We start from the raw sequence: 12,761 nt of genomic DNA, 5'->3' as shown, positions 1-12,761 counted from the left end.
ATTTGCCACTATTTTATTACTACAATTTTTAGTTGCCAGTTTCAGGAATCTTTATTACAAATTCAAATTACCCAAGTGCTTAACTGAACCAAATATATATGGTTTTATCATGTTATGTGCCTTAAGTCACATTAATTTCCTGCACTTTTCTTTAGCATTTGGCTGACCCACTTATTTTCATTGTCCCCATAAGAAACTATCTATAGAAACTCCAGTCAGATATTGAGATGGTCATTCATGAGAGCATAGCTCAACAACTGAATGGTTCCCTGGTTGTGAATTGAGCCAGTAAGTCAGTTATGATTTAGCACCTGTTCTTGCAGGCACATCTAATGACAAGAGACAGAAACTATTTCTCTTCATTCTCCTGATAAAGTTGCCAAGTTGTAAAAGTCTGCTGATTTCCATGACAAAACTAAAAAAAAAAAATTAAAGTGTATAAGATCCTGAAGGAAGATCTTGTTAGATAAACAATCTAGCTATTTAATGTATTAGATTTAGATAATCCTCTAAACTGCTAGACAATCTAGGGTCTTTGATGTGGTTACACTAGAAAAGGTTTTGAAAACCAGTTTGGTCTGTTTACTTTTTTTTCTTTTAAAATTTCCCTCAGCAAACATGTGAGAATACCACAAGCAACTCTGTCTCATGTCAATGTCACTGCTAATAGTTTGTTAACTGGTAGAAGTTCAAACACAGTATAAGTTAAATACTATACCTTATGTTTCCTCCCCTAAAGATCATTATTTTTTCTTGCTTTCTTAAGATATCCATAGCTATTATCATTCCCAAACAGGAAGTCCAATATGGTATCCTAACCAGGAAGATCTTAAACATTACCACAAAGAATGCTTCAATCTGTTCAGCCAGAATGATGACTATTGTTATGTAGAAATGGATTCATTTCCCCCCTAAGCAGGTCAAGAGAGAATGAAAACTGAAACAACTAAAATAATGAAACCAAGCACAAAAGGGTACACCAGTGGCCAGGAGGAATAAAGCAATCATGGGAATCCACTACTAACCATGATATTTAACTCTAGTACCAACTGAGCAGAATATTTTCTAGCTGTTGCTTGAGATTTTTTTTTTAAATATAGGAGAGGAAGGCAGAACAAATAAAACCAGTCATCTTTGTTTGGATTAGGAATTCAAGTAAAACTACAAAAGATGAGAAGTCTCCTCAGAGCTGGTGCACATATCCATTTTCTTTCTTTCTTTCTTTCTTTTTTTTTGTAAAGCAATGGGGTTAAGTGGCTTGCCCAAGGCCACACAGCTAGGTAATTATTGTCTGAGACTGAATTTGAACTCAGGTACTCCTGACTCTGGTGCTCTATCCACTGCGCCACCTAGCCGCCCCCACATATCCATTTTCAATCAACTCATCTGGCTTTTTAAAATAACTTTTAAATGGATGATTTTTGACTTTATTCTACTACATGATTCACAACACTCTCCTCCACTCCTCTTCCTCCATAGTTATAGAACACAAGAAAACTTTACCAATTAGAAGTATGAGGTTCATAGTTATCTTTTTCTCCCAGAACCAAATAAACTGCCACGTATTCATAAAAACCAAAATGACATTGATTATGGCTATCCTTCACTTTTTTTCAGTTCTAATAGCTAAATAAGGGACACTAAAAAAATGTCTGGAATACAAAATTGTTCTTAAAATCCAGTAAATTTTTTTTCAGAAATTGTTAAAATTTTAAAAATACTTCATGGACAATCATTAAAACTACTTTAAAAGTCCTCTTTTTCAAAGTTAACACAGTAGCAGAATAATTTTTTAAAAAAATTTTTAGGTTTTTGCAATGCAGTGACTTGCCTAAGGTCGCATAGCTAGGTAATTATTAAATGTCTGAGACTGCATTTGAACTTAGGACCTCCTGACTCCAGGATGGGTGTTCTATACCTTGTGCCACCTAGTTGCTCCTAGAATAATATTTTTTTCCAGATGATAACTGTTTATTGTTCAAAGAGAAAAAGAATTATGGGTAGAGAAAGGAAATTTAGTTTGTTATCATCAATTTACTGATCATTGGAAGTGAGAAAGGAAATTTAGTTTGCAATCATCAATTTACTGATCATTGGAAGTGGAAAGGATCTTTGAAATTATGAAACCATAGCCCTATCTTTATCATTTACAAATCTAGAAACCAAAGTCCAGAGTGGGTCAAATGATTTTTCCCCAGCTTACACAGTCATTATCAAAGCAGGCACTGAAAACCAGGTATCCTTATATGTTATAGAATAATATTTTTAAAAAAATTCACAACTTGGAAATATTAAAGCAATTGCTAGTATATTTGCAATATTAAAGTAATATTTATACATCTTTATATTATTAATTGGATTACTAGGAGACTAGACTTTCATCCTTTGAATTAACATTCACCTTATAAAGGCAATTAAGGCATAAAACACAACACTTCCAAAACTGCTGAATGTTTACTGATAAAAAATGTGAACATTCAAATGATTGACTTTCGTAAGCTTATCTCAGATATTCAGGAATAGACTAAAATCCAGAAAGATCTTCCCAAGAGGGGAAACTGATGGAAGAAAATTATTATTATTAATAACATGTTGACAGATCATTTGTAATAAACTTTGTTACTATAGATATTATTCTCATTTTATAGAAAAGAAAATAAATTCAGAGAGATTAAAGGATCTGTCTATGTTTAAACATGACAAGATTTGAAACCAGGCTCTTCCCAAGTCCAGCACTTTATCTATTATACCATATTATAGTATATCAGAATAATATATTCTTAGAATTAGCTGGAGGATTTGGGGCTTATCTATCCATCCACTGCAAGAATTCCATGTATAATACTTTTCACATTTGGTCACTCAGTTGATGCCTGATAATTATTAGCAAAGAGTTCATTACTTAAGGTGGAAGCCTGTTATTCTGTTGGATAATTCTCTTAATAAGATTTTCTGCTAAAAACAGAACTTTGCCTTCCTATAATTTCTACCCATTGGTCCTGGGTTTTGCCTTCAGAGTCAATACAAACATACCTAAACTTTCTTTCATGAGGTCCTTCAAAAATATGAAGATGATTATCAGAATATCTCTAGTTTAAGTCTTCCATGGGTCTAGTTCCTTCAACTGTTGTTCATATGTCATGGTTTCAGATGAGTTAACATCCTGGTAATTCTCTTCTGTATATATTCCAATTTGCCAACATCCTTCCTAAAAATGTGGTATCCTGAAAAGAATGCATAACTCCAGATGTGGATCTACCAGTATTTTTATTTCACTAGTTCTGGATATGGGATTCCTACTAGAATCTGCAAAAACATATAACTACATAGGTACTTGATGCTAGAGAACAAGTTGACTTTAAGTTAAGTAGGCAGTGACAATTTTGTGTCAATCTTGAGTGTTTTTTTTTGCAAGTCCCAGCCAATTCTAGAATTTTTCTTTCTATGCCAATTTATCTTTGCTCCTATAAGTCCTTTGGAAATATGTTTTCAGAGTCTCTTCCCTAGTTCAACATCAGTCTCAAAAATGAAATCCTTATATAGTAACCCAAGAAGTTATCATCTAGTCTTCATCTGAAGGAATTTCTTGCAACAAAGAATTCATTATCTTCCAGTGAAGTTTTCCATTAATTTTAGTAGCTTATTGGTTTATCCTTCATAACCAGTCTTTACTACAATCACATCTATGCCAAATAACATTCCATTTAGAAGCAGCTCTTATTCTTAGGAATATTGTTTCTTTTGGCAAGGCAGTGGGGTTAAGTGAATTGCCCAAGGTCACACACCTAGGTAATTATTAAGTGTCTGATACTGGAAGGAAGATTCTTTATCTAAATTTGCCTTCCTGTAATTTCCATCTAGGATATATAGTCTTATGGACATAGAATCAGGAAAAATCTGGATCCAAGTTTAACTTCTGATATATACTGGTCTTGTTATCCTGAGGCAAATAGGTTAACCTGTCAGCACCCTAGTCACCTCTCTAAGATCAAAAGTTACAGAGAAAGTAACAGATTTGTATTGGTATGAAAATTTCTTCATAGGGAGATGAAGTTAGAAATCAGTTTTAAAAAAATTCCACTTATTTGTCCTGATTCTGCTTTTGAGGGTCAAGACTAACAAGCAGATGTCCTCTACCACATTGAAAATCCTTTAAATATTTAGAGATAATCATCATTTGCCCCCTAGGAACTTTTTTTCTGAGTTCAACATCCTTAGTTCCTTTGACTGATCATTATGTGGCATGATTTCTATTTACCTCACTCTTCCTGGTGGCTTTCCTTGGGATGAACTTCAGAGTCCTGTGGAAACACTGGTTTATTCACATGTTTCTTCTCAGTCACTGGGATTATTTATAATTGCTTTATCAGAATTTCACTCTTTAGAGTTTCTCATCCTTAGTGAACCATAATTCATTTTAGAGACTGTAAGCCATGTGATCATATCTCACTTTTCTCTGAACTCTGCAACGGCTTTCAAAAGTCCAAGTCATGAAAATGATCAACACCTCTTGCTCATTCCATCATTTCAAGATCCTATAACCTTCCAAAATTCCTGTCACTTCTGTTTCATTAACCAGTTAGAATTAAGGCACCAGATTTGAAACCTGATTTAATAGCTCATAGTAAAATTCCCTAAACAGTATCATTTCTCTCTCTTTTATGTCTCTCTATCCATCTTCTCCTCTATCTCTCCATTCAGATAAATACTCTCCACCATGATTCCTTCTATATACTTGTGGATTTCTATAGAGATGTAGTCATTTTTAAACATATGGTACTCTTGTTTCCATCACATACAATACTTTGGAAATTCAATTGAATTAAACAAATATATCTTTCCATTGTGATAATCTGTGAATGAACTCCATCTAAAGACATTGTAATACATATGGGTTGTATACATTTTCCTATCCACAGTTCGAAGTGTTTTTCTTCCTCCTGGCCTTTGATCCATTACTCTATCAATGGACTAATCACATTTTGCTTTATATTAATTATCTGCTTACATACAATTTTCTCTAATAAAGACTACAAATTCCTTGAGGGTAAGGAGCTGTTATCATCTGTTCATTCCACACAGTGGGCAATTATTTCTTCAGTGAACACAAATTTCAAATTCATTTTGGGGATATTGAATTGGGTTAAATTTGTTTCCAATCAACTTCCTTAATATTTGCACCTTCGATTGATGAATGAACTTTTTGAGGATACTCCTATGATCTGCCAAAGCACCTGATTTTACAGTTTTACCTTGTCATTTTTGCCCCATTCCTCAAAAATTCACTTTAAAATAGTCTTGATCTTCTTGACAAATTTTTGACCAAATACATTCTTACCAATCCACTGTGCCAGTAAAGTAAGCCATGATCCAAGAAATTGAATCTATACTTTGATTTCATTTTCTTTCCCCACAACTCTATTGTAGGTCTCATCAATGTAGCCAGACATTCACTTTTCATCCTTTGCCTTTAAAAAGTCATGATTTTCATTCAACTGGGAGAAATGACTTTTCATAATCCTTCTCCATTTTTACCAAGCTTCTCAGTGTGCAATCTCCAGAGGACATCCTGGGGTCCTTTCGGTGATATTTTTTCCTGGAAAATTCCATAGAAATATGGAAAGATTTGGGCATTTGAGGGGTTATGGCAAATTATGTGTCACATCAAAGGTTTTGACTTCTTTTTCTTCATTATATCTTGGTTTTCCTCAATCTCCTTAGAATTTTTAAACATTTTTTCCTGGCTTTCTTTTTCCGATATAAGATTCCTTCATCCCACCTAACAAACCCAAATACTTAAAAGTATTTCTCAGGCCTTTTCATCTTCTTTAGAAGGAAAACTTGCATTTATAAGAAATTTACCTCCTGATGGAGGAAGACAAGGATATACCTATATGTGCCATATTATTCTCATACTTATTAGATAGCTTAATGAACCAAGTCTCATAGTTACTTCTGTTAGACACTTTCCTAAATGAAAGATTTTCCTTCACTTTTTGTCTAGTCTTCAGTATTCATCTAGTCCCATGATGTAATATTTACTGTTAATAATAGTCAGAAAGTCATCTATTGACTATAACCTCTTAGAAAATACTCACCTAGCACCTAACACAATTCCTTCTTTTTATAGGCATCCAGTCACTGAAATAAGCATTATGAATGGTGATGGTGGGTTGGTGTTTGGCAATGTAGAAAGAGATTATTTTAGGGAGCAGTAAATATTGAAGTTCCTCTTGTATTCCAGTGACTAGAGATATACATAATTTATTGAAACAGATGCATTCTAATGAAAACAGGTGGTAAAATAATTTCTCTTAAGTGAATAATATTTTCCTATTTATCTCCATTATAAAATCAGAGATGTTATATTAGTAAAATTTTGGATCTTTGTGTCAAGAATATGGAAAAATACCAAATTTAAAAAAAATATAGCCTTCTAAGAAGTAAAAAACTATCTCTACAATGTCAATGATCTTGTGCTGAATTCAAAATGTACCACAGAACAAATGGTATTAAAATAATTTAATACAGAATGGAAAACTAGCAGTATGGCTGTCTGGGCAGATTGTTTCAACTTTAAAGCTAAAGCCTTAACAATTTGGCTATGTTAAAAACATCCTCGAACTGTTATAACAATTCTAATTTTACATTTAACATGTTTTCTTTACTTTACACTTTCTCTCCTACTTGAAATTACTGCCTCCTTTCCATACATAGTCGCCCACTGACACCTGTACAGTCTGCTAGAGGATTTTTACAGTAAAATGAGATAATGCTTTGAAGAAACCTAGAGGAGTAAAATGGAATCTTCCACTATCTTAAGCTTATCTTTATGCCTGTTGGGACATTTCCACTGTGTGGCAATAGCCACATAAAAAAATGAAGAAGTAAATCAATTATACTTATGTTGATTACTCCTTACCCAAACCAATTGTTTGATTGCTCAAGTGGCAGTTGGTATATCTTTAGTAGGGCTGAGAACACACAAAAAATAATGTGTAATTTAAGATCAGTCAACAAGCATTTATTATATATTTATTATATGCGGAAGATGCTATGGTAGGCACTGAAAATTCAAAGATAGGAATGAAATAAAGTTTCTGTCCCTAAGGAACTTATTATCTAGGCAGCAAAGACAACATATAATATAGAGGTATATACAGTAGAAATATGAGGTATTTTTTCCACCTAAAAGAAATTAAAATTTTAAAAGATAAAGATGAAGAAAGAGTACATTCTAAGGATGGGGAAAGTCACTGCAAAGATATGGAGCTAGCATTTGGTTTCTTTTCTTTTTTATTCTTGGTCATTTTTTACTAATGTATTATTTGTCATTCTTCCCCATGATCACTCAGTAGGAGAAAGGGGAAGAGGGAAAGGCAAGAGAGATGGAGACCAAAACTACCTGAGAAGACTTGAGAATAAGACTACTTGAGAATGATCTCAGACTCAGTATAATTTCTTCTTCAGAGAATTAACTAGGATATTTGACTGCTTCATTTCACATTATGAGCAAGTGAACTACAACTCTATCTATGAGTCTGGTCTGTTATCTGGAGCTTCCTTGAAAGATGGTCTTTTGGCTTAGGTTACTCCTAGGACCTGTCTTGGTTGGTGACATCTGCGGTCAAATATATTATGTTAGCTGTTGTCCTATGTCATTTTCTAGTATGATAGAATAAACACAAGAGGGGAAACTGATGACTCTCCTGACTATATCCCAAATCATCAACCCAATGCCCTACCCTAAGGAACAGGAGAGATCTTAGCAAACATAAGTTTTCTCCTTTGGAGGAAAAAAAGAAAATGGAAAAATGAAATAAATGCAATATATATCCATGGGATTTTTTAAAAAAAATTCTAAGGTCTTTTTGTGTGCATTATGTATAATTTGATTTGTTTATAAGACTTTTATGTTTGGTATATTTAACTTAAAATCAAATTTTATTCAAATTACAATTATATTTACTAAAATTTACTTTTAAATGTAGATTGATTCCATAGGTAGATCACTTAGTGTTTACCCTCACATAAGATTCAGGGGAAAAGCTGAGCACAGAAGAAACCAACAGAAGAGTAACACAAAGAAAGTTTCTTTTCTTGTCTTTAGTGCAGACACAAAAAACATTCATTGTCAGATAACAGCAAAACAAAAGGGGAAAAAACCCTGCAAATCCACTGAATATGATGTTTGACACATAGAGCTTGAATTAATAGCCCCTATGTTTGCAACTCTGTCAGCACTTTATCTTCTGATGCTTCATTTTTTTTTTCATCATTTCATGGATTTCTGAAAAGGGAAGGTTTGAGAAACTTATCTACTTTTTCTTGTTAATTTACTGATGTGGTGTGAATCTTTTCAGATGGATATTTTTTGCACAGTGAACATATTTAAGTTAAACTGAGACTATTCTTTAAGCATATCCCTGTGAGTTTCCACCTCTGGTCATAGTTTTCTATATACTTGGAATGGGTCTCCTCCCCTTCTTATTTCATTTACTCTGTTAAATCCTGGTTGTTTGTTCAGCTATTTTTCAGTTATGTCCCATTTAGGGTTTTCTTTTCAGAGATGCTGAAATGATTTGCCATTTCCTTCTCCAATTCATTATATACATGAGAAAACTGAGGCAAACAGGTTAAGTAGGGTCTGAGTAAGTGTCTGGGGCCAGATTTGAACTCAAGAAGTTGAATTTTTCCAATTCCATTCTATTCACTGTGCCTCCTAGCTGCCCCTGCTAAATCCTATCCATTCTTTTAAAAATCTGTTAATATCTACCCACTACAGAGTTCAACACAATCTGGTAGTTTTAATAATGGAAAGATCACTTCTGTTAGAGAAAAATTGAAAGGATGCGTGGAGATTATAGTTGTGGATTTTCAAAAGGATGTAAAAAATCTGCAAATATCTATTTAGAGATTTTTTATTTCCTTTTTGTCTTTGAATTTTCAGTGCCTAGTGCATTGTCAAGTACATAGGCAGCTCTTTAAAAAAATTTTTTATTTAAGGCAATGGGGTTAAGTGAGTTGTCCAAGGTGTCACACAGCTAGGCAATTATTAAGCATCTGAGGTCAGATTTGAACGCAGGTCTTCTGGATTCCAGGGGTGGAGCTCTATCCACTAAGCCACCTAGCTGCTCCCTCCCTAGTAGGCTCTTAATAAATACTTGTTGATTGGTATCAAGTTATTTTTTGTGTGTTCTCAGTCTCTACTGAAGATTTACCAGTTGTACCTAAATAATCAAAGGACGCTAAATCCTTCCCATTCTAAAAAAAAAATCCACAGATATCTTCTCCATTTTGTCTAGGACAAGCAAGTGATCTTTTCTTTCTTAGAACAGCTTTGATTTCATGGGTGTTTTTTTTTATTGTGTCATAATTATTTATATACATGTTTCAGCTCTCTCATTAGACTATAAGCTCCATGAGGACAAGGTCATATCTTAGGAAAAACTTTCTTACAACTGCAATGCCTATTGGGGAGTACTGCTCAAATAGGAACTCATATTGAACTTCAATGTTACTTAGGGAAGAAGAATCAGAAACAGACAAATAAAGGGATTCTTCTACCATGACCAATTTAAAAACATTTAATTAAGTGCCTAATCTATGCTAGGTGTTGAGAAATATACCTCAAGGATCTTATAACCTAATAAGAGATAAAATATACACAAATAACTAAAATACAAAACAAAACATATCAAAATGAGAGGAGGTACTAGGGCAAGGTGGCATAGTGGATAGAACACTGGTCATGGAGTCAGGAGGACCAGCGTTCAAATATGCCTCAGACACTTTAATACTTATTTAAGTTGTGAGACCTTGGGCAAGTCATTTAATCCCATTGCCTTGCAACCCCCCCCCCCAAAATATAGATACAAGGCTAATCAATTCTTACTTTCCCTCTTTTTTTTAAAAGATATTTTCTATTTTAAAAAGGAAACAAAAGAAAACTCTTTTTCTTTGCTCTTGGTAGTCTTTGAAGTTATAGTCTGTTATCTTTACATCCGTTCATCATTATGATCTTGAATGACATTTAAAAAATATACCAGGGGTGGCTAGGTGGTGTAGTGGATAAAGCACTGGCCCTGGAGTCAGGAGTACCTGGGTTCAAATTTGGTCTCAGACACTTAATAATTACCTAGCTGTGTGGCCTTGGGCAAACCACTTAACCCCGTTTTATAAACAAATTAAATTATACATAATACACACAAAAAGATCCTAGATCTAAAAAAAGTCACACATAGATTTTGCACAATTTGATTTGTTTATAAGATTTTTGTGTTTGGTATATTTAACATACAAGCAAATTTCATTTAATTATAAATGTATTTATTAAAACTTACTTTTAAACATTCATATTTTTGGGGAAAAATTAAAAGATGATAAATTTCTTAATGAGAATCCCTTCGTGTTTTGCCCATTTATAAGATTCAGGGTAAAAACTGAGCACAGAAGAAACCAACATAATAGTAAAGCAAAGGAAGTTTTGTTTCCTTTTAATTTAGCACATACAAAAAAGCACTCATTGTCAGAAAAGAACAAAGAAGAAAAAAGAAACCTACAAAGCCAGTGGAAAGAATAATCTTTATTTTTGTCTCTACTTTCCTTGGCACCATCTTACTCCCCATGTCAAATCCAATGTTCTTTTCCCATTCCCTAACCTCTTTTCTGAATTGATCCAACATTAAGAATGCTGACCAGGGTGGCTAGGTGGCACAGTGGATAGAGCGCTGGCCCTGGAGTCAGGGGTACCTGAATTCAAACCCGGCCTCAGACACTTAATAATTACCTAGCTGTGTGGTCTTGGACAAGCCACTTAACCCCATTTGCCTTGCAAAAAAAAAGAATGCTGGCCACTCTTTTCTTTTTTTTGCACACCTTTTTTCCTGGTTTTTAAGACATTGCTCTCTCCTAGCATTGCTTCCTATTTATCTGACTACTCCTTTTTGGAATTCCTTATTTATTCATCCTCTTCTTCCTTCTCCTCCTCCTCCTGCCCAAATACAGGTTCTCCCTAAAGTTTTGTACAGAGTTTGCCTTTCTTCTCCCTCTAAGTTCTCCCCTGTCCTTTGATCATCTCACCCACTCGGTGTCCACCTCTGAAATTCTAGCCCTGAAATTCTTCTTTGAGTTGAGTTAAAAGCAGCTGTGTTGTGTAGTGGATAGAGTGCTAAGCAGGGAATCGGAGACCCAAATTCTAACTCTGCCTCAGACACTTAGTACCCATGTAACCTTGAACAAATCACTAAGCCTATGCCAGTCAAATGAGTGGTTTGGGTACATTAGTTTTCATGCTCCCTTCTTAGCTGATGGACAGCTCTATTTGAGTTCTGAGCCTCATACTCAATATGTCCAAAGATAAACTCATCTTCCTCTCTAAACTGATCACCTCTCCTAATTTCTTTATTTCTCTTGAAGTCATCACCTTCTTTCCAGGTTTGTAACCCTGGAATCATTTCATTCAACATCTACATTAAATCAATCATCAAATATTTTTTATTTTCCCTCTCAAATATTTTTCATATCTATTTCCCTACTGTAGAATACTGCCACTATCCTAAATCAAACCCTCATCAACCTCCTAACTGTAATCCGTGATTCTGTTACTCATCATCTTCCTAACTGATCTCCCTGATTCTTTTATCTCCTCTTTCTCCAATCAATCCTTTACCTAAGAATATAATAATAATAATGATAATAATGATAATAATCTTCATATTGCCCAGGCTACTCTCATGCTTGAAAACTTTCAATGACTCCTCTTTGCCTACAGCAGAGATTCTTAATCTTTTTTTTGCCCTTGTGAAATGGACCCCTGGTGAAGCCTATAGAATTCCTTTTCTTGAAATAATATGTATTTTTTAAAAACGTCATAATTGAAGGAAAACTAAGTTTCATTTAATAAATAAAAAAATATAAATTCTTTCCTATTCAAATACATGGAGCCTCTGAAATCTATCCATGTAACCTCTGGGGGTCTATGGACCTCTTTACTCCAGTTAAGAACTGCTAGGGTTGCCACATAGCCTATGCGCCTGATCCTGTTTTTGTATGGTTCATGATCTAAGAATGGTTTTGACATTTAAAAATAAAGTTTTACTATATTTTAAAAATGTAAAAACTATTTTTAACTGACAAGAAATACAAAAAATAGATCAATGGACTGGATTTGGATCTTGGGTCATAGTTTGTGGTCACCCAAGGTACAAATCTGACACACAGCTTTTTTTTTTTTTTAGGTTTTTTTTTTTGCAAGGCAAATGGGGTTAAGCGGCTTGCCCAAAGCCACATAGCTAGGTAATTCATAAGTGTTTGAGGGCAGATTTGAACCCAGGTACTCCTGACTCTAGGGCCGGTGTTTTATCCATTACACCACCTAGCCGCCCCTGACACAGAACTTTTTAATGCTTGAGAACCCCTGAGCTCAAGTGAGTCAATAGCCTTAGTCTCTCCAACAATAAGGATTGATTATAAGTAATCATCACTGCATCTGACATATCAATGAACTGAAATGGATTTCTGTTAAGAGATGTATACTTGTAGATACTTCAGTGACTTTAAAGCACTTTTTTTGGGAAAGGGAGAGAGATTAATTTAAATGATATTTAATTTATCAATATCTCCCCTCTATTCTTCCTTTCCTCATTTCATATTGCTTCACTTTGCCATCACCCAGAACAAAGAGAGCAGATGGCAAAAACATTTGGAGCTGGGGAAATATCTCTATTCTGAGGGGGTAGCTAGATGGTGGGGTAGATAGA

At 34.3% G+C, this 12,761-nt stretch overlaps 1 protein-coding gene across 1 annotated transcript in view; it reads right to left on the bottom strand.

Annotated features, from left to right (window-relative positions):
* Positions 1-12,761, bottom strand: part of GPM6B (glycoprotein M6B) — a 219,514-nt gene that overhangs the window by 63,747 nt on the left and 143,006 nt on the right. The gene's annotated exons all lie outside the window — the stretch shown is intronic.

This window comes from Macrotis lagotis, chromosome 6, assembly GCF_037893015.1.
Source record: "Macrotis lagotis isolate mMagLag1 chromosome 6, bilby.v1.9.chrom.fasta, whole genome shotgun sequence".
In the NCBI taxonomy this organism is placed as follows: Eukaryota; Metazoa; Chordata; class Mammalia; order Peramelemorphia; family Peramelidae; genus Macrotis; species Macrotis lagotis.
This window is presented reverse-complemented; position numbering and strand designations above follow the sequence as displayed.